The sequence below is a fragment of the Tachyglossus aculeatus genome, chromosome X1, assembly GCF_015852505.1.
Source record: "Tachyglossus aculeatus isolate mTacAcu1 chromosome X1, mTacAcu1.pri, whole genome shotgun sequence".
Taxonomy (NCBI): domain Eukaryota; kingdom Metazoa; phylum Chordata; class Mammalia; order Monotremata; family Tachyglossidae; genus Tachyglossus; species Tachyglossus aculeatus.
In genome coordinates, this window is record NC_052101.1 from 83207908 (window position 1) to 83213017 (window position 5110).

Consider the following 5110-nt stretch of genomic DNA (forward strand, 5'->3'; position numbering starts at 1 on the left):
AGTCCCTCATGATCTGGGGAGGTTTGCATGGGATCTGTCCAATGTAGTCGCAGTCTTTTCTTTGGCTGTTTTCTGCTTTTTGAGAGCCAATCTGTTTAGTAGGAAGTCTATCTGTGGCCTGCCCATCTTCATTTGGCTTCAGGTAAAGTTTGCACGCTGTCTTTGACCCTTGTATGCTTCCTAATTTTTTTATTTAGAATGTGTTCTGGAAATAAGATTTTGCCCATGTGCCACTCCATTGTTCTCTAGGTTACAGCTATCTTCTCTTCCCCTGCTGTGTCCCAATCTGTATATTATTAGTGATAAAACAGTAAATATGTTCTCTTTTTTTTCCTTTGTTGACAGCTCATCGTCCACAAGCCAAGTGCTAATTTTATTAAAATTGATCCAAGTTTTCTCCTCCTGCTGCATTGGCAGTCAAATGTGTTGGCTTTGTTTATTTCCTCGTAGAGGCATATGTAACTTTTCATTTCGTGTGTGTATGTATGTACACAGATGAGTCCTCTTGTTCAAAGAGGACATCACTGGCAAATGCTGTCATGTATCTCTCTATTGAAGTTCTGTGATTCTGAAATCACATCACCTCCAGAAGGTCTTCCCCAGTTTATTTCTAATCTCTCGATTTTATATCTCCAACTGTCACATCAGCACTTTGACACCATCTGAGTATTTGGGTTCCCACACTCCCCACTAAAAACACTTATGTACATATCTTATATACTCTATCAATCAAAAAGTGGTATTTACTGAGCACTTACTGTGTGCAGAACACAGTACTAAGTCCTAGGGAGAGTTCAGTACAACAGAGTTGGTAGACACGTTCCTTGCCCACAAGGAGCTTATGAGTAAACTTACAACTTACTTCCCCCTATCTGTAATTTACAATAGTGCTTGTCTCCCCTGCTAGATTGTAAGCTCCTTTAGGTCAGGGATCATGTCTACTAATTCCATCATACTCCTCCAAGTGCTTAGAATAACACCCCCTGCCCAGTAGGCTCTCAGTAAATTCTATTGATTGAAGTTGTTGAAACAGGTCAAGTTGTCAGCAAGCCCTGAGTTTCCAGGGACATTTTACGAGAATCTCATGGCTCCATAAAATGAATCCTAATGCTCACGTTGTCTGAGCTGCTTTGGACTAATATGTCTCATCGCTACCCTGTAGGTCTTGTTCTGCAGATTTTGGCAGGATGCTAGTGTTCAGGTTGCACTTGGGTTGGTTCTTCCACTGATTTTTCAGTGATTTGTACCTCAGGTAATCTATTAAAGCATATCTATGAGGATAAGCCAAATAATAATCTCTTCTCCAAGCTCCAGTAATTCTAAAATTCAGGGAAATTCAGGAAACAACACTCAGTTTTAGGATATTGAAGTAATAGAGTGTAAATATGTAAATTCTCCTCTATACATCGTCTTGGTATTTTACTTGGGGATGCATCACTTGAAATATAAATCTTTATCAGGATTGTGCTGCTTCAAGATAGTCTGGACAAATATGTGTCATTAACACTAGGCAAGACATAAGTCAGGGTATTGAACGAGCTACTTTTGGAATCAGGTTAAATACTGCACCACTAAAGCCATAATGTGGCAAATCCTTGTTTTTAAAATAATTAATTGCCAGCAGTGTATATGAATAGTAGCTCTTGTCTTGTCTTATGCCATTGAATCGTCTCTGACCCATAGCGACACCGTAGACACATCTCTCCTAGACCGCCCCACCTCCATCTGCAGTCATTTTGGTGCTGTATCCATAGAGTTTTCGTGGTAAAAATCCAGAAGTGGTTTACCATTGCCTCCTTCTGTGCGTAAATGACTCTCTCCCATACCGCTATTGCCCAGCACAGGAGAGTTTTGACTTGTAGCAGATTACCTTCCACTTGCTAGCCACTGGCCAAACGAGGAATGGAATGGATATGCCTCTGCTTGCCTGTCCCTCCCATAGTCAAAACTAGTAGAGTACTGGAAACTCTCCAGGTGTGACCCTGAGAGGGGAGATAATAGTAGCTCTAGGGATGACAAATCCTGAATTTGATATCTTGTTTCCAATAAATAATAATAATGATGTCATTTCTTAAGTGCTCATTCTGTGCCAAGCCCTGTGCTAAGTACTGGAGTAAGATATCAGGTGAGCACTTAGTCAATCTATTGTATCTTTGAAAACTCCAATTTATTACATGCTTTCTCCTGAACTACTTATTTTCCATTGACCAGGTTAAAAATAGCAGTGCTTAAAAGGATAGTCTGCCATTTTTATTTCCTATCTCTTGTTTGATCAGTGGACCCTGTATTTAGAGTTTATGGGGTGCCAACCATTGAACTAGCAATAAGAAAGTTATAATAAAATTTCAAAAGCCCCTTCCCTCAGTAATAACAATGATGGCATTAACTGCTTACTATGTGCCGAGCACTGTGAGAAGAACAGGGGTGGGTATAAAATCATCAGATTGAACATGGCCCCTGTCCCACAATTCATTCAATTATACTTATTGAGTGCTTACTGTGTGCAGAGCACTGTATTCATCTAAACAGTAAGAGAATAGGTATCTAGTTATCATTTTGCTAATGAAGAAACTGAGGCAGAGAAGTTGTGACTTGCCCAAGGTCAAACAGCAGGCCAGTCACATACCTGGGAATAAAATATGGATCTCCTAACTCCCAGCCTCGTGTTCTTTCCACTAGCTCATGTTAGGTCAGGGAAACAATACAAAAAAAAAAAAAAAAACAATACAAACAATAGAAAAATCCAGTTAAAAGGCAACTAATGAAAAGTTCTCAACCAAAATAACCTTAAAAAAATCAACATTCCAACAATGCAGGAATGGACACAACCTCTCACGACCAGATTGAAGTTCCTTCTGGCTCAGAAACTCGGAGTATTTGCATTTTTCTAAACTAAACAGTATAAAGGTCACTCGGAACTGCCTCCATCTCTGGCTGGGCAGCCAGGAGCTGGGCTTCTACAGTGGTTGCCCAGAGAAAGGAGGAAGGGCCCTAACCCCCAAGCCTCCCAAGCCCAAGGAGTTCCAGGATGCAGGCCCCTGGCTCCTACTCCACCAAGATGCTCTCGGATTCTTCAGGAACCCAACATTGAGATTAGTATGGGCGAGGATGAAACTGGAACAGGTTTGACCTTGAGGAAAGCTAGTTAGAGAGGCATTCCCATCCCGGCTTTGGAGCCTTGATTTGTGGACTCAGACTGGAGCACTCCCAAGACAAAGAATTTCATGGACTGGTGGTGATGCTTGTGGTCTCCACAGTGCTGAAGCCTTTCGGCTATTTTAATGAAATGTAGCCTTGGAGCATTCAGGCAAACTGATCCTGCAAAGAATCTGCTGATGAAGTATGTGTTTTTCCTATCCACAAGAGTACTTGCATCCATTTCCTTTTACCTCTCTTCAGCTATCATTTGGAATATTTGTACAGTTTAGAGAAAAGTTACTGCCCAAAGCAAAAGGAGAAAGCTGTTAAACCATCTTTAATTGTAAAGATATGTATTTGTTGCTGCTGTTGCCTTAACCCAAATGGTTTAGATTGTATTCTACATTTCACTCCTTATGTACAGCTGAGACTTGCCTCCGGTTAAATGACAGAGTTATTTATCACTCCTCAGGGGAGCTAAGAAACACAGGTAAGGAGACACAGCAGTTGTGTCTCTGGCTTTGCGGTTAATTCCCAAAATCAATTTCATTAGCCTCGGTAACAATCATGCCTGTAGGACTGATAAACTAGCCCCACTCCTAGCTACAAATTGGCCATACTTAGCAAAGTTGTATGTATTTCATTTTCAATAATTTTCTGTTCAGGAGACCTCTATAGTTTTACATTATAAAATAAGCTGTTCCTGAAGAGAGCACCATTTATGGCTATTAGAGAAGCTGCCTTATAAGGCCAAGAAGAGCTTTAGTGTGACAAGAGGAATGCACATTAAAGTCACTGGAAATGATGAAAATGAGGAACAGTGGTTTCTGAAAACTGCTTTAGCAGTAGAGCAGTGACAATTGGCAGCTCCTAAAAGGGTCGATTAAATCACTTTGGCTTAAGGCTATAAAACTTTGTATATTAATGAGAAGGAAGAACTTCAGGCCTCATCCAAACATAACTAAGAGATATAACCCTCTGTGGCAAAGCACCATTTAGAGATACTCCCTCAAGGCAGCTCTCCTCCCCAGATACCACCATCCCTCTGGACTGTAAGCTCACTGTAGGCAGGGAATGTGTCTATTGTTCTGTTGTACTCCACCAAGTGCTCTGCACACAGTAAGTGCTCAGTAATATGATTGAATGAATGACTTAGTTAATCCCTGTAGGTCCCCTTTTCCTCAGGTTTCAAGTACAATGAAACCTCTCTAATTTTGACAAACTTGAATCAGAATGAGTAAAAAAAAATGGAACTTGTGGAGCTGTTTTCATGAAATGTCAGATTCTGGCTTTTTTCTTTGATCAAAGTCTTGCCTTTCCTCCCTTTCTTCCCCTCTCCCTCCAGGGAGATCAAGGCTGGTTAGGGTGGCCGGACCTCCAGTTTTAAAAGGGACAATCTGGTTTTCAGCTGGTGTGTCCCCAACAGTTATTCTCCCCTGCTTCAAAGCCTTATTGAAGTCACATCTCCTCCAAGAGGCCTTCCCTGACTAAGCCTTATTTTCCTTTCAAATCCCTTCTGCGTCACCCTGGCTTGCCCCCTTTATTCATCCCCCTTCCCAGCCCCTCAACACTTATGTACAGATCTCTAATTTATTTATATTAATGTCTGTTTCCCCTCTAGACTGTAAGCTCATTGTGGGCCAGGAATGTATCTGTTATATTGTTGTGTTGTACTCTCCCAAGTGCTTAGTACAGTGCTCTGCACACAGTAAGCACTCAGTAAATACGATTGACTGATTATCTGGTATAGACTCAGGATCCTTTGATGGTTGTTATTTTACTTTTCAGCACCCAGCCTCCCCTCGCCTCAGCTCCTGTTGACGAGTTCCATGGCTCAGATGCTGTGTCAGAGTTCACACAAATCAATCATTCGATAGTGCTTAGCGAGCACTCACTATGTGCAGAGCACTGGGGAGTCTACAATACAGTAGACAGGATCTGTGCCTTCAGGAAGCTTACAATCTGGGTGCAG

General features: G+C 41.5%; 1 non-coding gene across 1 annotated transcript; it reads right to left on the reverse strand.

The window, feature by feature from the left end:
• Positions 1–1854: 1854 nt before the first annotated feature.
• LOC119920494 lies at positions 1855–1992 on the reverse strand. The gene has a single exon (XR_005448236.1). It is a non-coding gene; the product is annotated as a small nucleolar RNA SNORA7 (small nucleolar RNA).
• Positions 1993–5110: the final 3118 nt, after the last annotated feature.